The sequence below is a fragment of the Lithobates pipiens genome, unplaced genomic scaffold (assembly GCF_037356315.1).
Source record: "Lithobates pipiens isolate NorthernLeopardFrog02 unplaced genomic scaffold, aLitPip1_a1.2 Scaffold_16, whole genome shotgun sequence".
NCBI lineage: Eukaryota > Metazoa > Chordata > Amphibia > Anura > Ranidae > Lithobates > Lithobates pipiens.
The window spans coordinates 409593245-409614232 of NW_027507748.1; the positions used below are offsets into that span (position 1 = coordinate 409593245).

At 43.6% G+C, this 20988-nt stretch overlaps 1 long non-coding RNA gene across 1 annotated transcript; it reads left to right on the forward strand.

The window, feature by feature from the left end:
• Positions 1 to 1672: 1672 nt before the first annotated feature.
• Positions 1673 to 8542, forward strand: LOC143983121 (uncharacterized). Its single transcript, XR_013274575.1, has 2 exons — positions 1673 to 2269; positions 6166 to 8542. It is a non-coding gene; the product is annotated as an uncharacterized LOC143983121 (long non-coding RNA).
• Positions 8543 to 20988: the final 12446 nt, after the last annotated feature.

Sequence of the window (20988 nt, forward strand, 5' to 3'; positions counted from 1 at the left end):
TAGGATTTTTGTATGGCCCATGATTCCCATCATAGTCTGTCCTCTTTAAGATGTCCACCATCTCCACCATCTCTTCAGAGGACATACTGTATTTGAGGCCTTATATCTCCTCCTGAATGTGGATGTTTCTTGCTCCGGGCTTTCGTAGTTTCTGAGAACAGCACACACCTGCTGTATCTCCGCCATGTGCTCTCCCACTGCCCAGAAAGAGAAAAGGCGGGGAATATACTAGTAAGAAGGACAGGGCCTGAGTTTCACGCATGCGCAGTGTATATAAAGCATAACAAGTGGGTGATGTAACGGACGTATGTACGATCTGTGAGTGGAGGATGAAAGATCGTTACAGCCGATTATTCAAACGAAGGTACAATTGTAAATTGGAGCATCTGTGGTTAGTGGCCTATACTGCTTATAGATTAAGGCCTATCTTGGGACAAGATTATGAGAGTTTAGCCTGACATTAGGGTTTGTTTTGTGTTGTGTCTTGCAGATAAAATGGTTGATAAATTTAGAGCCCCAGATTTCCTGCCTGACTTTATCGAAAAATACCAGGAGCAGCCTCTGGCAAGTAAAATGCAAGGACTATTCAAACAAGATAAAGAGGAAGGCAGTGATGGAGAAACTGTTGGAATTAGCGGAGCCTGTGTATCCCACGGCAGACAAACTATTTGAAGCTTAAAATTGGTAGCCTGAGGATCACATATAATAGGGAGCGCAAGAAAGTCAAGGATTCCCAGAGATCCAGAGCAGCAGAAGATGATGCATATGTCCCCAGACGGAACCCAGGCCATCACTCTCAACACTTCCTTCAACATCAGCTGAGGCTCCTGAGGTCCAACTTGGGCTTTCCACCCAGGAAGAAGATGTGTAGGAGCCCAGATTGACCCAGGTATAGCATTGTTGAACATATTTCTTGTCAAAAATTGAATGATGTTAACTAGATGTTATTGATCACAAATTTCTGATTTAACAAAGTGGTTTACATATAAATAGATAGTAGTAGCCAAAAATGATTGGGACAAGAATGAAAAATTCTGAGGTCAGAATGATTGTCTTTTCTATTTGTTAAAATTTAATATGCAACAGTCATGAGCTCAAAATTGTGTGTGATGACCAAAAACCTAAAACGATGTACCATTTTCATACATAAGAAAGTCTCAGCCTCAGCCAAGAGGAGGCCTTGCCAAGCAGCCTGACCAAATCACAGTCAAGGAACCTGGAGGAGGCCACGGCTGCTTTCCTTTGACATGCTACAGCGGAAATTAGCATGACCCCTGATGGCCAGGAGGCATTTGGAGGCATCACAGCCAATAAATTAAAACAGATGGAGAAGGCCCAGCACACTATATGCAAGGATATAGTTCTGCAGGCCCTAAACAAGGGGACGAGGGGTGAACTCACCCATCAAAAACACCTCTGTGAGTTGGACCATGCTTCTCCACCACCTCCACCAACAACACAGCTACCCCACCCACCACACCAGCATGGAAGGAAGTCTGGAAGGAAGTGTTGAGAGTGATGGCCTGGGTTCGGTGTGGTCTGGCAAAAAATGCAGGCTGTCCGAAGACCACAGCCTCAGGACATATATGCCATCTGCTGCTGCTCCCAATCTCTCAGAGTCCTGGACAGTATTGTGCTCCCTATTAAACGGACTCCTCAGGTTACTATAAGGTATAAGGTACCTTTTTTATTTATGCTTTACTTTTATTTTATAAAGCCTGGGTTATGTGTACGTAAAACTACTGATAACGTGATAATTAGTAGCGTGACAAAAAGAAGATGATTACTCAAGTCTGACCAGAAGGTCAGTCTCAAGTTTCTATACAAGCATCAATTGTCTGTTTCAACTTGTGATACCAACTGCATGGTGAGGTAATGCTGGTTGAAAATAGGTTTTGCTGAACTCTTGACATATTTGGGGTCAGTCAGCAGACACTGATGTGCAAAGCGTAACGAGCTAACTAACCTTTGGTCTATATTTATTAACAAGGACTATTGTTTGAGGAAGTATAATGCTGACGTATGTTTATGTGTAATGCCTTCTAAGGGGCAGGGTCTTTTTCTCCTACTACATAAAAGGCTATGTGTAAGTTAATAAACCTAGCAGCCATTATTCACGTACAAATCGTGTATGTGTAATGTCTCTCCACCGGTGAACGGGATCTCCGCTCCTCCATCCTAGCCTAGGCAACCAGGGGTAACTGGTATTATTAAGAAGACGAGCAACCTAACAGTTTTGGTACCAGAAGTGGGGTTCGTCTTGCGACAGGTAGGTCACTTTACTCTTTTTACCTGATTGGTGAATGGTGTAAACACTTACTCTGTCCGGGCGGCCGCTACGAACTTAGTTTAAATTTAAAAGAAGTAACTGTGCCTTCGCGGCGGACTAGGCTGGTCCCTCGGGAGGTTAAAAGGGCTCGCAAGGAATTTATAGGTTTAGGGGAGTCCGACTAGGTTGGTCTGACTTAAAACTATTGGTAATAGTATTTTTAACACGGGAAGTAGTAGATTACGCCCGTGACAAAGGGATTGGTGGAGTGGACGCCCATTTGAATTTTTTTTTAAAAAAGTGCACTATAAATTGATAAATGTATTGCAATACGGTTATTTCATGTCTTAAAGTATATTAAGAATACGTATGTTTCTCTCTAGGTACGTGTGTAAGTATATAGAGTATAAGTTTTAATATAGAGTATAAGGAAAATAATTGTTGTTGTTTAAATGAGTGCAGAGTATGAGGAGCCCTCTTGTAGTGACATAGCATCCGCCTGCCCCCATTGCACGTTAGGTCTACTCTTCCTAAGAATAGATGACAAGTGGATTTTACTGACCACCAGACCAGGGGGGTTCTCTTGCAGACTTGGTGTAAGAGGGGTATATCCCGCCACCAGGAAAGATTTACCCTTCATCGTATATTAAGGGTAAATCTTCATAGTTTTATATAAGTCCATCTGCCCCAAAAAAGATCAGGGATCCTACTCCCAGACCAGAGACCGGATTGTTGGACAAACCAGGTGTTATCACCTGTGTCCTGCCACTAGACACACACTGCCCAGACTACTAGATGGGGAATTCTGCAGCAACCCAAGCCATGGCCACCCCATCACCCTATGAATTTGTCAGTAATATGATCCCTGGCCCCCAGGTAGAACCATTTTGGACACAAGTCCGGGAAAGGTGTCACCAATTGGGAATCCATGACCCAGGACCCCAAGGTCCTTGTTCAGAGGAAGATTGGCAAGAAGTCAGTAAAATTTGTCAGGTACATAAGCATTCTTATCCTCCCTGCAAAGGGGCTGACCCACAATACATGAAGGATTGTTTCTGTGCATGGAACAAATGCCTTGGAAAATATAGGCAATTGTGGACAGCAAGGACATTGGAAATCCCAGTGCCCTTATAGGACTGGACAGATTAGAGCAAGAGGCAGAGGCAGGGGATTTAACCCCCAGACCCGCCCACAGTATCCCCGTTATCCGCCATACCAGAACCCTCGTCAACCACTACCCCAATATCCTACACAGCCACAAATAATGCACCGAGGGAAACTCTGTTGGTATTAATGGGACACCTGTCACCCATCCCATCACTCCACCACTGACTGTAGCCACTCCAGAAGGACAGAAATTATGTACCCAAACTTTTGCCGTCTTGTCCTCATGCCCTGTGCCCCTTATGGGACGGGACCTCTTGGCACAACTGTGTATTACCATTAAGTTTAATAGAGAAGGTTCCCTTACAGCTAGTTCACCATTATGTGACTTACATGGCCCTAAGCGACATGCACACAGAGGCTTCTTTATGCTACTCCCCGCCTCTCTTGAAACACATGCTATCTGGGCGGAAAACAAAGGTAGCGTAGGTTTCATTAACTGTACGCCTTACTCGCCTCAGATGCGCCCTGACGCAGAAGCACAATATCACAAACAATACCCCCTGCCCCCCGAAAAGACCCAAGGCATTGCCCCCCAGATCGATGACTACATATCTAAAGGCATCCTAAAACCAATCATTAGCCCCTGGAACACACCCATTTACCCTGTAAAGAAGGCCAGTGGCGAGTGGAGACTCGTCCAAGACCTCAGAGCAGTAAACAAACAAGTGATTCCCCTCCCACCCCTAGTCTCAGACATCACTTTTATTTTCTCATGCATACCGGCAGACTCTCTATGCTACACAGTAATTGATTTAGCGAATGCTTTCTTTAGCATTCCCATTGCAGAGGAAGCCCAACCTATGTTTGCTTTCTCCTGGGCCGGGGGCCAACTAACCTGGCAAGGGTATGTAGACAGTCCAGCCGCCTTCTCTATGGTACTCAACGAGACTGTCAAGTCTTGGACTTCTGAGCGTGGGTCGGTACTAATACAGTATGTGGACGACCTGCTCCTGTGCAGTCGAACTGCTGAAGATTGTGCGGTCGATTCAACATCACTGTTACAACACCTAGCTCACGCCGGGCATCTAGCCTCAAGGAAGAAAATACAATGGTGCCAGCCACAGGTAGAATACCTAGGGTGCATTCTAAAGGAAGGGACAAGGCTAGTGTCCCCCAAACGTGCCGCAGCCCTTCGAGCTCTCAGTCCCCCAAAAGACAAAGCCGCCCTACTCTCGTTCTTGGGTGCAATGGTATATTGCCGCCAATGGATTCCTGACTGTTCTCATTATGATAGTATCCTAAGAGAGGCTACTGGCTCGACAGCCCCTAAATTAATAGATTGGACTGAAGACAGACTACAAGCTTTTCAAGCTCTATTAAACAGTCTGTCATGTGCACCCGCCCTGGGATTGGTAGACTATGGTAAAGCTTTTCAGCTGTACTGTGTAGTTTCAGGGAAATCTTTTGCCGCGGTTCTCACACAACAACATGGAACAGGATACCGCCCGGTTTCTTACCTATCCAAGAAACTCCCTGTCCAGGTTCAAGGCATGCCGTCATGTCTCCAGAATTTAGCAGCCTGTGCTATGGCAGTACAGGACGCTAACAAAATGATCTTGGGCCACCCAATGACACTTTTCACCACCCATTCTGTCACCCACCTCATACAGAACATGAACACCCAACACATGACCTCACAAAGGCTCAGCGGTTATGAGATTACCCTTATGAACACTGACAATCTATCTCTTAAATATGTTCCCGTTAGCAACCCTGCTGTCCGCCTCCTGCACTCCATGCTACGCCTACCACAAGACCCAGACCAGTTTCATGACTGTATAACACGAGTGGAGTCTATCACATCACCAAGACCAGACCTCACCGACGTACCGATTACCAATGCAGACGATGTTTTTGTGGACGGTAGTTGCTCCCGTCCCTCTGATTCCACTTTCCTAACAGGTTATGCGATAGTCCAATTACCAGACAAGGTGCTAGAAGCCAAGCCGCTACCTCCCTCTTCAGCCCAAGTAGCAGAATTGGAAGCTCTCACCAGAGCCTGCATTCTATTCACTGATAAAAAGGTGAACATTTACACTGACAGTAGATATGCTTTCGGATTGGTGCATGACTTTGGTGTGATATGGGCTAATAGAGGTTTCAAAACCACAGACAATAGACTAATTGCCAATTCAACACATATTATGGCTCTTCTCCAGGCCATCCTTCTCCCAAAGGAAGTGGCTATTATCAAGGTAAAAGCCCATTCCTCGGATAACAGTGAAATATCCAAGGGTAACGCCCTAGCCGATAGGACTGCAAAGCAGGCTGCCGCCTCCTCCCCTAACCCCCCTGCCCCCACAACAGTTTTCTTTAAAGAGCATTTCACTTCATCTAACTTCAAAACAATTGTAGCACAAATACAAACAATGGCCACAGACCAGGACGTTCGTTTCTGGGTCACTGCAGGATTGACCAAAGACCCCGAGGGTCTTTGGACAAAAGAGGGGAAGGTACTGGGAATACCTGAAGCAAGTTGCATTCTCATACTCTCATACCTCCATGGCCCAGGACACATAGGAGCTGCCCCTTTAACCAACCTGTATAATAAATCTTTTTGTACAAATAATTTGAATAAACAAATCCAACTTCTGACTATTACCCCCATTAGACCCTAACTCTGACATTAACATTTATTCCCAACAGGAAGTGTACGAGAAAAATCTGGTAAGTATGCTCCACGAAATAAACGAACAAGTTTCTGTCACCTTTTTTCCCTCTTCCCACAGAACCAACGCATCCCTTCATCCCTGGGGATAAAGTGCTGATCAAACAATTAGCACAAAGAAAGAGTATCGGACCGGCTTTCTCAGGACCATGGAAGGTGGAAAAGGTATCCAGGACCGCAGTGTTAACAGACCTAGGAAACACCTGGATCCACGCCAGCCGTCTTAAGAAGTGTCCCCAGCTTCCCTCGACTCCAGAGCCCCTGGCAGTGACAGAGAGCAGCAACTCCCAAGAACAAGATCTACAAGAAGTTCAGAGAGGCATAGAACAAATTTCCCTGGAAGATCCCACACCCCCTCAAAAGGACAAAACAGAGCCAACAACTGCCGGGATGAGAAACGAAGAAGAAGAACAGAACTCTTAGATAACAAATAATCAGAACTTTAAAAAACAAAGATGCTTTCTCCATCAGTGTCAGGGAAGGCCTTGTGCCTCTTATGCTGTATTACCCTAGTAGTGTTTTTACCAACCTGGTTGATAGCTAATTGTATATACCACCCAGAAGATTTGGGACCATTAAAAGGGATTTGTGGGACTCCCTCCCCCAAGACAAATAACACACCCGCTGTTAGACACAAAAGAAGTGAACCTCCCCAAGAGTTCACTGATAAAATGTTGTTATTAAAATTTAAATACAGTTATGCCCAAAAATCAGGTTTTGATAAATGCTGGATATGTAGTAAGCTTCACCCTAGTACTGCTAGGATTCCTTTGATGGCCATACCTTTAAATTTCACCCTTCTCCTTAAAGGCACACCCCCAATAGTTCTTACCGATGTTACAAGAAAAGCTTCTAACAAAACCCTCACTTTTCAGATCATAGGTAGAAGCCATTATCCAGATTGGTGTTTTAGGTTGGGAAATACTACCAAGGGAGCCGAAATTTGTAAGCAATCAAAGCTTAATATTTCAATGACAGCATTAAACGAGACCTTTTATAGAACTCAAGACACCACCTTAAACACCACATTATACCAATTCTTAAATACCAGCACCACTTCCCCTATGGCTCAACTCTTATCAACTCTTACATTTTCTGGCTATTCTGACAAATTGTATAAAGTGTTCCTCAAGCGCCCCATAGCCTTGGGGAATAATACTTATATCTGTTGTGGGAAGCTTTGTCACCCTTGGATCCCCACAAAACCCCAGGGATGGTGTTATCTCGCAGCACTAGCCCCCATTATGGGTGTGTTGGGGGATAAAGAAGGGAGTCACCTTCTTGAAGCCAGTGTTCATCCCAGATATCCCCTTAAACATCGTAATAAGAGAAAGGTATTCCTAGAAAAAGATATGGCATGGGCCTGGTTCCCATCCTGGACAGGATGGGGAATAGATTTAATGAAGAGACTGAATAATTATACTGGAATTATTGATGAGATCTTGGAAAAGAATTCCGACGATATCACTAAATTAAACATAGAAACTAGGGCAATAAGGAAACAGCTAGAATTACATGAACTGGCCATAGAAAGTATGAGTGCAGCACTCACAGGGCTTTGTGAAGTTACGGAAGACTATGAGTGCTGTACCTGGATTCATAATACTAGCATTGAAATACCTGATTACTATAATATAATTGCACAACACAGAAAAGAAGTAAATAAACTCCAAGACGAGGCTAGGAATATTGCAATAACATGGGACCCTCTAGCCAATTTTAGTCTTGGAAATATAACCTCTTGGTTAAAAAACACAGCCATGACTATTGTGATCATATTGTTTTTTATTTTATTTTTATATGCTTGCTATAGAATTGTAGGATGTCTTTGTTCTGCTAAGGGGACTGTATCAAATCAGGAGACCCTAAAGTTAACCGCCATTCCCAATAGTTCAAATATTTGGTATAAGAATCAGGAACATGAACCTTGATTAGGTTTTGACCATTCTGTATAGTACAGAATGGCCAAAGGGAGGATTATAAGGTATAAGGTACCTTTTTTATTTATGCTTTACTTTTATTTTATAAAGCCTGGGTTATGTGTACGTAAAACTACTGATAACGTGATAATTAGTAGCGTGACAAAAAGAAGATGATTACTCAAGTCTGACCAGAAGGTCAGTCTCAAGTTTCTATACAAGCATCAATTGTCTGTTTCAACTTGTGATACCAACTGCATGGTGAGGTAATGCTGGTTGAAAATAGGTTTTGCTGAACTCTTGACATATTTGGGGTCAGTCAGCAGACACTGATGTGCAAAGCGTAACGAGCTAACTAACCTTTGGTCTATATTTATTAACAAGGACTATTGTTTGAGGAAGTATAATGCTGACGTATGTTTATGTGTAATGCCTTCTAAGGGGCAGGGTCTTTTTCTCCTACTACATAAAAGGCTATGTGTAAGTTAATAAACCTAGCAGCCATTATTCACGTACAAATCGTGTATGTGTAATGTCTCTCCACCGGTGAACGGGATCTCCGCTCCTCCATCCTAGCCTAGGCAACCAGGGGTAACTGGTATTATTAAGAAGACGAGCAACCTAACAGTTACCAATTTGGACAGTCAATTGATGTCTGTCCTGGGGTACAAAGGCTTCACCAATTCCTACAGTTTCTCAATCGTCGCCTTCCTTTTTATTTTGTTATGACCTTGTGCTCCCTATTAAATTACATTTTTTTGTTTTGAAAAAACTTGGCTATGTGTTTTACTTCAAAAAGCACAGTTTGTTTGTGAGTGGGCAGGTACATTTCAAAAATACAATGTCAAATTAACAAGGGACACCAACATAGTCGTATGTTTGAGGTTAAAATATACAAGATAATAATGGTGCTGTGGTAACTTGACACACAAAACTAAAAATAAAATTATTCTGGAGATCACTAGTAAAAAAATATTATTCTGGAGATCACTAGAAAAACCCCCCACAAAAAATAAAATATTATTCTGGAGATCACTAGCATAAAGAAGAAAGAACGTTTGTCGGAACTCAAAGCAGCTTCATTATTATACCATTTTAAAGAAGAAGAGAATGCGCTGCATTGAGAGATTTCATAATTTGCCACGTCACAAATGTGATATCTCCATTACGAATGCTAGTTTTACAAGACCGAGTGCTTCCAGCTCATGCTTGATTCCGAGTATGCGTGTTTCTACTTTTGTGCATGTACACACGATCAGAAAGTCCGTCAACACACTTTTGTTGGAGGAAAATTTGAGAGCATGCTAACCAACAGTCCGACAACAAATGTCCGACAAATGTCCGATGGAGCATACACACAGTTGGACTTACCGCCAACAAGCTCACAACCAACATTTCCCGTCAGAAAATCCGATCGTGTTTATGTGGCATTTGTCTGAGAATGATTTCAGCCAATATAAATCTGCCCTCCAAAAATACAATTCCAGCCTCTTTACTGCCAAACAGACCTATTTTATCACTCTCATTAGCAACATATCATCCCGTCCCCGTCAACTCTTCTCTACCTTCAACTCCCTACTTTGTCCTCCACTGCATCCACCTGCCAACTCATTCACTGCCCAGGAGATCGCCAATCACTTCAAACAGAAGACTGATACAATTCGTGAGGAGGTCGCTACTGTTCAGATACCCTCCACACTTTACACTTCATGCCAACAGGTACAATCATTACTTCCCCCTTTCAACCCCACCTCTATAGACGAGGTTGCTAAACTACTTGCTAACGTCCACCTTACCACCTGCCCTCTGGATCCTGTTCCCTCATAAATGCTACATTTTCTAACTCACATCTTCACTCTCTCCCCATCTTTCCCAACTCTCTAAAACATGCACTTGTCAGCCCCATACTTAAAAAGCCCTCACTGGACACATCCATTCTTAACAACCTACGCCCCATCTCCTTGCTCCCCATCTTTTCCAAACTCCTTGAACATCTGGTCTACAACTGAGTGTCCACCTTGCTGATAATAGCCTTCTTGATCCCCTTTAGTCTGGATTTCATCCTCAACACTCCACAGAAACTGCTCTCCTAAAATTAACAAACAATATGCTAATGGACAAAACCAATGGACACTATTTTGTACTCCTACTCCTGGACCTCTCTGCTGCCTTTGATGTGGTTGACCCCCCCACTCCTCAAAAAACTCCACACCTTTGGTCTCCGTGACTGTACTCTTCGCTGGTTCTCTTCCTACTTATCCAACTGCATATTTAGCGTTTCTTACAACTCTACTTCCTCCTCTTCTCTTCCTTTCTCTGTTCTGTTTTTGGACCTCTCCTATTTTCAATCTATACCTCCTCCCTGGGTCAGCTGATGACACCCAAATCTATTTCTCTACCCCTCAGCTCACTCCCTCTGTCTCCTCAAGTTTTACTAATTTACTTTCAGATATATAAGTCTGGATGTCACACCACTTCCTCAAACTCAATCTATCCAAAACCAAATTTATAATTTTTCCTCTCCCATATGACCCTTTCCCTTCCCCTGATCTCTCTCTCAAAATCGATGGCACAATTATAAGCCCATCCCCGCATACCAAGGTTCTATGTGTAGTCCTGGACTCTGAACTCTCCTTTAAGCACCACGTCCAATCACTGTCCAAATCTTGTCAATCCCACCACTGGCTTCCGCTCACCCAACAAATTATATTCAAAATACTAACAACTACTTAAAAGCCATCGACAATTTAGCCCTCTGTTACATCACTAGCCTAGTCTCTAAATACCAACCTACTCGTTCTCTTCGTTCCTCTCAAGACTTCCTGCTCTCTTGCTCCCTCGTCACCTCCTCCCATGCTCACCTCCAGGAATTTTCCAAAGCCTCTCCAATCCTATGGAATGCTTTACCCCAATCTGCCAGCTTATCTCCTACTCTATTAACTTTTAGATGATCCCTGAAAGCCATTCTCTTCAGAGAAGCCTACCCTACCCACACCTAACAACTGTATTTTAATTTTCTCCATCAGCTCACCCCCACAGCTATTACCCTTTGTTCCACTTGACCCTCCCCTCTAGATTGTAAGCTCCAATGAGCAGGGCCTCTGATCCCTCCTGAATTGATTTGTATTGTAAGTGTTCTGTCTGCCCTCATGTTGTAAAGCGCTGCACAAGCTGTTGGCGCTATATAAATCCTGTATAATAATAATAATTATGTTCTGTCTGTTAATTTAGATCATCTCTAAATATCTATTTGTACAGGTACATTTTTGTAATGAAACTTTCACCACGCTTTTAGTATAATGAATATCATTATAGTTATTCAAGTATAAATAATTAACCCAACACAATACTATATCTAGCACCTAATTATGTGTCGTTTAAAGACATTCGATTTAAAGACATCTGAAAAATTAAAACTGGCATCTGGTAAAGTATCACAGAAAAGTTGTTTTTTGTTTGAAATAAATGGGATTCTAGATTATTATTATTATACAGGTTTTATATAGCGCCAACACTTTACCCAGCTCTTTACAACATGAGGGCAGACATTACAGTTACATTACAATTTGGTACAAGAGGAATCAGAGGGCCCTGCTCGTTAGAGCTTACAATCTAAAAAGGAAGGGGCAATTGATACAAAAGGTAATAGCTGTGGGGGGATGAGCTGATGGAAAAAAGTAAAACAGTGTTAGTTAGAAGCAGGATAGGCTTCTTTGAAGAGAAGGGTTTTTAGGGATCGTCTAAAGATGGATAGATTAGGGGACAGTCGGACAGATTGGGGTAGGGAGTTCCAAAGGATGGGAGAAGTTCTGGAGAAATCCTGGAGGTGAGCATGGGAGGAGGTGACAAGGGAGCTAGAGAGCAGGAGGTCTTGGGATGACCGAAGAGGGCGGCTTGGTTGGTATTTTGGGACTAGGTTAGTGATGTAACTAGGGGCAGAGTTATGGATGGCTTTGTAAATTATTGTTAGTACTTTGAATGTTATTCATTGGGGGAGTGGAAACCAGTGCAGGGATTGGCAGAGAGGGGTGGAGGACACTGAATGGCTGGTAAGGTGGATGAGTCTGGCAGCGGCATTCATTATGGACTGGAGGGGGGGTAGTCTATGTAAAGCAGTGGTCATCAACCCTGTCCTCGGGGCCCACTAACAGGCCAGGTTTTATGTATTACCTTGGGGAGATCCAGACTAGAATACTGCAATCACTGAGCAGCAAATGATATCACCTGTGATGTATTTCCGTTATCTTGCAAACCTGGCCTGTTAGTGGGCCCTGAGGACAGGGTTGATGACCGCTGATGTAAAGGTAATCCAACGAGGAGGGAGTTGCAGTAGTCGAGGCAAGAGATGACCAGGGAGTGAATTAGAAGCTTGGTGGTGTCATTGGTTAAAAAGGGGCGTATTCTGGAAATGTTGCGGAGGCTAAGGCGGCATGATTTGGACAGGGCTTGTATGTGGGCCTGAAAGGACAGTTCGGAGTCTAAGGTTACCCCTAGCACCCTGGCATGTGGGGATGGAATGATAGATGTGCCATTGATCTTGACAGAGAAGTCAGGCGAAGGGGCACGTGGGGGAGGAAATATTAAGAGCTCGGTTTTAGATAGATTAAGTTTGAGGAAGTGGTGTGACATCCAGGCTGATATGTCTGTTAGTAGATCAGTAATGCGTGAGGAGATTGATGGGGTGAGGGGCAGAGAGATAGATTTGGGTGTCATCAGCATATAAATGGTAGTGAAAGCCATGGGAGGCTATCAGCTGACCCAGGAAGGACGTGTAGATCGAGAATAGTAGAGGTCCAAGGACAGAACCTTGGGGGACCCCAACGGAAAGGGGAGTTGGAGAAGAGGAAGTAGAGTTGTAAGTGACACTGAAGGTGCGATGAGACAGGTAAGATTCAAACCAACGGAGAGTGCAGCCATGGAGACCAAGCAAATTGAGTTTTTTTTGAGGAGGGGGTGGTCAACTGTATCAAAGGCAGCAGAAAGGTCCAAGAGTAAGAGTATGGAATAATGAACGTTGGTTTTGGCTGTTAGTAAGTCATTAGTGAGTTTTAGGAGGGCAGTTTCTGTGGAGTGCTGTGGGCGAAATCCAGACTGAAGAGGATCGAGAAGGTTATTTTCAATGAGGTGGTTGCTCAGTCGGTTGTAGACTAAACGTTCAAGGAGTTTGGAGGCAAAAGGGAGTAAAGAGATGGGTCTTAAGTTGTTAAGATTGGTGGGGTCTGAGGCCTTTTTTGGTATGGGAGTGACTAGTGCATGCTTTAGAGGGTTGGGGAAGACGCCAGTAGAGAGTGAGAGGTTGAAGATATGAGTTAAGGAGTGTAGGATTAAGTCAGATGGTGACCGTAGTATTTGAGAAGGAACAGGGTCCAGGGGGCAGGAGGTTATGTGGGCATTAGAAAAAAGTTTAGTGACTTCCTCTATAGTAGCTGGGTCAAAAGAGGAAAGTATTGATTGTGCAGGAGGACAGGGCGTGTAAGGTGAGGGAGATGTCTGTAGAGCGGAGATCTCGAGACAAATCATCTCAATCTTATTTTTGAAGTGATAAGCAATCTCCTGGGCAGTGAGTAAGTTAGTGGGTGGGGGTAATGGAGGACGAAGTAGAGTGATAAAGGTAGAAAAGAGTTGACGGGGACTGCGTGAGAGGGTGTTAATGAGAGTGATAAAGTAGGTCGGTTTGGCAGCGTGCAGGCAGGAATGGTATTTTTGGAGGGCAGATTTATATTGGCTGAAGTCTTGCTGTGACTTAGTTTTACTCCACAGACGCTCAAGAGCACCGTTTTGTTTTTTGAGGCTTCTGGTATTCTGTCTGCCAGGGTTGTAGCAGTCTGGGCCTGATTCTGTGCATAGTGAGGGGGGCGAAGGTATCCAGGGTGGATGACAGCAAACTGTTGTAGACAGATGTAGCCAAGTTGGGGCAGGACAAGGATGAGATTTTGTTGTAGAGACAATCTGTAGCAGAGAAAAGAAGATTACTATTTAAAGAAAAAAAATGTATTGATTGTACCTGTTTAAGATGATCACAAACAAATGTTGAAGATCCCCCACTTTACTTTAATAGCAGGCTCAAAGATTTCTAATCTTAGGCCGCGTACACACGGGCGGATTGTCTGCCCAACTAAGTTCGTCAGACAATCCGACAGACAGTCCGTCCAACTTTTGAATGAACGGACTTGACCACACACGATGAACAGACAGTCCGCTGAAAGCTTGCGCAATGACGTGTACAGCACGTACGACGGGACTAGAAATACGACGTCCAATACACTGCAATGCAACCTTCGGCCGTGTAAATCCTTTCTGAGCATGCGCCATACTTAGTCCGTCCAACTTGCCCACTCACGAGCGGACTGTCCGCTGAAACCAAGTTTGGACGGACTGTATTACGGAAATTCCGAAAGACTTAGTCCGCCAGACTGTCCGCTGAAAAAGTCCGCTGAAGTTGGCCAGACAATCCGCCTGTGTGTACGCGGCCTTATAGTTCCCACATATGTGGTATCCCCGTACTCAGGAGAAGCAGCAGAATTTATTTTGGGGTGTCATTTCACATATGCCCATAGCATGTGTGAGCAATATATCATTTAGTGACAACTTTGTGAAAAAAATAAATAAATAAATAAAAGTTTGTAAATTTCCCGCAACTTGTGGCAAAATATAAAATATTCCATGGACTTAACATGCCTCTCAGCAAATAGCTTGGGGTGTCTACTTTCTAAAATGGGGTCATTTGTGGGTGTTTTGTGCCATCTTGGCATTTTATGGCCTTCAAAACTGTAATAGGTAGTGAGGAGTGAAGTCAAAAATTTACTCCCTTAGAAAGCCTGAAGGCGGTGCTTGGTTTTCGGGGCCCCGTACGCGGATAGGCTCCCAAAAAGTCCCACATATGTGGTATCCCCGTATTCAGGAGAAGCAGCAAAATTTATTGTGGGGTGTCATTTCACATATGCCCATAGCATGTGTGAGCAATATATCATTTAGTGACAACTTTGTGAAAAAAAAAAAATAATAAAAGTTTGTAAATTTCCCGCAACTTGTGGCAAAATATAAAATATTCCATGGACTCAACATGCCTCTCAGCAAATAGCTTGGGGTGTCTACTTTCTAAAATTGGGTCATTTGTGGGTGTTTTGTGCCATCTTGGCATTTTATGGCCTTCAAAACTGTGATAGGTAGTGAGGAGTGAAATTACAAATGTATGCCCTTAGAAATCCTGAAGGCGGTGCTTGGTTTTCGGGGCCCCGTACGCGGCTAGGCTTCCAAAAAGTCGACCACATGTGGTATCCCCGTACTCAGGAGAAGCAGCAGCATGTATTTTGGGGTACAATTCCACATATAACCATGGCATGTGTGAGCAATATATCATTTAGTGACAACTTTGTGTAAAAAAAAAAACAACTTTTTTTTTGTCATTATTCAATCGCTTGAGGCATAAAAAATAAAATATTCAATGGGCTCAACATGCCTCTTATCAATTTCCTTAGGGTGTCTACTTTCCAAAATGGGGTCATTTGGGGGGTTTTTTACTGCCCTGCCATTTTAGCACCTCAAGAAATGAGATAGGCAGTCATAAACTAAAGGAGAAAAAAAGAGAACTGCGCTAACCTCAAATGCCCAAAGTGAATGGGGTATGTGTATGTGCCAAGCCCACGATATGAGTCTTAGTGTCTTATTGTCTCTAAGACCACCTCAAAAATATAATGCATACTATTATATGTACAAATAAATGAAATTAAATACAAAAATGGGACACAAATACGTGTCAATAATGTGAATTACCCAAACGCAATACAGATTGTGTAAATCTCTGTGCATATACCCCTAAAGTGAAAAAATTATTTTGTTTCCAATTTTTTTACATGAAATAAATTGTCAAAAAATATATATTCTGAGACACTCTATATAATGTCCATATAGTTGTGAACCAAAATATTATAAAATGTCCATATGGTAAATAACACCGGTGAAGAAAAACTTCATGTAAGAGCTGGATTAGAAGTGCACAAATTAGAAATCTTCTCCAGAAATATAATGTGCTTTTCCCATCACCGAATAAATGAATTGGCTCCTTACCAGATCCAAACGACCCCCCGTTACAGAGGGTCACCACAGGCAAAAACAATCAAAGGATGTCCGGGTAACGGTTCCCCCTCAGGCGATCCCGAATCCCTCACGCAATAGGGCTGTGGCTGTTGCTCCAAATGTCACTCCAATTGTCTAGTTAACTTGAGGCGTCACATGACCTGACCCGTTCCTTGCTTCTGCGCCTTCCTCAGGATGTTGCATTTGGAGGGTGCTGGCGTCTATCACAAGCCTTTGTGATGGCTTGCTAGGAGGAGAAGTGCGGTGTGTAGGGTGGTGTGTGGAGGTGAGCCCCAGGTGTGGCCTAGTCATAAACTGCGTAAATTCCAGAAAACGTACCTTAGTTTGTAGATGTGACAACTTTTGCGCAAACCAATAAATATACAGTTATTGACTTTTTTTTTTACCAAAGACATGTGGCTGAATACATTTTGGCCTAAATGTATGACTAAAATTGAGTTTATTGGATTTTTCTAATAACAAAAAGTAGAAAATATCATTTTTTTTCAAAATTTGCGGTCTTTTTACATTTATATCGCAAAAAAAAAAATCGCAGAGTCAGTCAAATACCTTTAAAAGAAAGCTCTATTTGTGGGAAAAAAAGGACGCAAATTTTGTTTGGGTACAACATTGCATGCCCGCGCAATTACCAGTTAAAGCAGCGCAGTGCCAAATTGTAAAAAGACCTCTGGTCATTGACCAGCAAAATGGTCCGGTCTGAAAGTGGTTAATAGCCATTCCATTCAAAACTGTGGCAGCAATGCAACTAGCTTTTTGCAACTAACTGTATCTTCTCACTGATTGCATGAATTTGCAGCTGTTGGGTAAACATCAAAGATAGAGATCATTTACTGCTTGTGTATAGAATATAGCAAAATAACTCACAGTGACTGCACCGTGTGGGGGTAAAACAACAAATAAATAGGAAATATTCAGGAATAGGGTTAGAGGAAGAGCACTTAAACCAGTCAGAACCCTAGCCCCTGGTGTACTGACAGGTATGCAGTGTAGCTGGATAAAAAATGCTAATTGATCACTTAGAGCACATCTGAACAGCTGATCTCAAAGGTGAGAACAAGTGTGTTTTTTTTTGCAGTGTGGAATCCTTATCTGTAATGGGTACAGTGCGACAGCCCAGAATCCAAAAGAGTTAAAGAGAACAGTCAACTTAATCAGAGGTCCCCGAACAGATATGTATATGTACTGGTTTTCAGTTAGAAACAGTCAAAAAGTGAGAAGGCAATAGAGGGCTTTATTGTGATTAAGCTGACTATGAACTGCAATAAAAGTATCCTATATTGAAGTAGAATTTCAGCAATGGTTGTAAGGGAATGAAGGGAGTACCAATAATGGTTGTGAAAGCCGCAAGCGATGATGTCACCCATAGGTTCCCATAGTGCAGCCAATGTCAGATGCTTCTCTCCCCCAGCAGTTACCGATGGCTGACACAGGGGAGACAGGTCATGCTTCCAGACTTCAACAGTTTAAAAATAAGTATATGACTAATTTTTTACAAAGATTAGTTAGTATAGGTGTTAGAAGGGGGGAGGGGAAGAATTTTAAGACTCGTTAGGCTTTAGCTGAGATTGTACTTTACCAATACCTTTGGCTTGGTGCCGGGTTTCCCAATGCTGAGAGAAAGCAAAAAAAACAAAAAAACCCTACCCCAATGAATCCACCAACACAACCCTCTACTTCTTTTCTTTACAAAGTAAGAACATTATTTTAAGCCAATATTCACATGTCAGTATCACAAAACATTTCAGAATAAAAAGATGGTGCAAAAAATATCCATAGTATACATTATTTACATATATCTGTATGGGGAACACCAGTCAATCGTATTCAACAGGGTCATTAGAAAAAGAGATTATCAGACCCTTACTAGGAGAGCACTCTCCCTCGGAACAGTGAGTCTTGGATAAGTATTGGAGGATCCCCAAGGAGGGGGGAGGGGTGAAGAAGGAGGGGAGAGGGAGCAGGGTATGGCTGAGAGGGCAGGGAGGATATGTAGAGGGCAGAAGGAGAGAATGAGAGGGGGCAGACAACAATTGGGTCATGGTCCACCCGGCCCTGTATTGGAGATGAAACTAAGGGTCCGCTTATGGGCTGGGTGGAGAGGTCTCCATTTGTAAAGAACCCCAGGAAATCTATCCAGGAAGACCATATCTTGTCAAACTTATTTGGACAGTTCCTGTTGATATACATTTTATTATTCAAGGGTATGATAGTATTCAGGGTAGTCAGCCAGGTGGTCATGGTGGGAGGCATTTCAGCCTTCCACTTCAGTAAAATCTCTCTGCGAGCAAAGTATGTAGAGTATATTATGAATAGTTTGGTATATTTTCTCACCGTAGGGTTAGTGATCACATTCAACAGCATGACCTCTGGGGTTAGTGGAAGTGTTGTGCCTGCAACCTGATTAATATTCCCCCAAACTTGTTCCCAGAAACTCTGCAAAAGGGGGCAGGACCATGTCATATGTCTAAAGGAGGCCTCCGGGCCTCCACAGCGTGGGCAGGATGAGGGATCTGTCTGTGTAGATAGCAGCCAATCCGCGTGGCGTATAGTAAACCCAGTGTAAAAAATGTAATTGTATAAAATGATCTTTTGCGGAAATCAGATTGGAGACATTTCCATTTTGTAAAAGCCTTAGATAATTTAGAAGGTAGGGATGCCGGTAGATGGAAATATAGTGCAGACAAGGGGCTTATCAGGACTTCAGTGGACAACAGTAGCACCACTGGATCCGACTCAAGGCTAATAACATTGGGGAATTGGTGCTGAAAGATGTGCCCCACCTGCAAATATCTAAAGAACATCCAGTTGGGAAGGTTGTGTGCTGTCTTAAGCTCTGGAAACACCCCCCGTCACCAGGTGCTTCAGCCACAATATGCCCATACCCGAGAGTTGGGTACACTGCGCATATGAGGGAGATTGGGATTGCCCCACAGAGGTTTGTAGGGAGAGAGGGTCTCCGGGCAATGATATGCCACCCTAGCATGGTGACAGACTGTTATTGTTGTACGTATCAAAGTGGCTGGACCCTAACCCCACGGAACACTAAATTTCTGAGTATAGCGTATGGCCCCAGGATCACTGCCTCCAAGGTCACCGCTGGACTCCTTGGACTGGGAGAACCACCAGTGGACCATAACTAGGGCAGCCGCCCAGTAGTATTGTTGAAAGTTGGTGAGGGCTAGTCCACCCTGTCCTACCGACATCTGCAGTGTGGATATCAGCAGTCTAGGCACCCTACCTAGCCAAATGAAGGAGATGTCTATGGATTTCAGTCTATTAAAAAAAGACGCTGGGAGCAAGAGTGGGCAGTTTCTAAAGAAATACAAAAATTTAGGGAGAAAAATCATTTTTATTAAATTTACTCTGCCAACTGGAGTAAGTGGCAGTGACTTCCAGTCCTTACAATGATACTAAAATTACGCCAGCAGGGGTGTCAGGTTGAGGTCCAATTGCGTAGTGACTGGCCTTCCCATATGTATCCCCAGGTATTTAAAGCTGTCCACCCAGACTAGCGGGCTCTGCATATGTGGTCTAAGCTGTGAAGAATTGAAGGGATTTATCCCAGTTCACCCTAATTCCCGAATACGATCCAAACACATGAATTATCTGTAAGGTCACTGGGAGAGAAGAAAAGACATTGCTCAAATATAGGCTAATGTCATCTGCATATAAGGATATTTTCTCCTCGACCACCAGCACAAACAACCCCAATGGGAGTGGGTACTCCTGTCTGGTACCCCTACCCAGTTGAAAGGTCGAGATAGTGAGTTGTTAGTGCGCACCCGAGCCCTGGGAGAGGCATACATCAGGAGAAACCAGTTGATAAAAATGGGCACAAACCCAAGTTTTTGAAGAACAGCCCAGAGGAACTCCCATTCAACCGAGTCAAACGCTTTCTCGCCATCCAGGGATATCACTGCCTCCAGGCTGTCCTCCATAGCTCTGTCCATATGTGTCAGGAGTCTGCGTATGTTTATGTATGTCCCTCTGCCTGGCATAAACCCAGACTGGTCTGGGTGGATTAAAGCTGTGGTTACAGAATTCAATCAGTCAGCTATTACTTTAGCAAGTATTTTTAAATCAAAATGCAAGAGAATTATTGGCTAGTAAGAGGAACAGAATTCAGGATTCTTGTCAGGCTGAGGGAGGACTATTACCACTGCTTCAGACATAGATGGGGAAGCTCACCACCCTTGAAGGCTTTTATAAGCACCTCTCAGTATGTGAGCAGGAGGTCGTCCGCATACTGTTTAAAAAAATTCCACTGGATACCTATCCGGGCCTGGTGTCTTTCCGCCCTGCAGAGACTTGACAGCCGTTTGAATCTCTTTGAGAGTCAGTGGACTGTTTAGCCTCTTCCTAGAGGAGTCTGTAAGACATGGTAGATCCACCTGGTCTAAGTACTCATGCATTTCCCCTTTGGTGTACGGCACCCTGGAGCTATATAGCTTCTGATAGTATGAGGCAAACCGGGCATTAATCTGCAAAGGGTCTGTTAGGCTATCCACAGTGGAAGACTGAATATGGGGGATAAACAGAAGGGAAGAGTACTTCCCTGACAACCAGGCCAACAGAGAACCACTCCTCTCCCCTTGTTTGAAAATCCTTGGATTCTGGTGGAGCAGGTACATTTTGGAGGTGGCGATACGGATGAGGGACACATCCCAATGGGCTGCCTGAAGTGAGGAATAGACCTGAGGATGGTGATCCCTAACATAAACAGCCCCCAAAGCCTTATCTTCGGCCTCATGTAGCTCATTGCGAGCCCCCCTTCGGACCCTCCCAATGTGCTCTTGAAAACTACCCCTCATTCAGGCTTTAAATGCATCCCAGGGGACAGCAATAGGGACAGAGTGATCCCGTGAGTT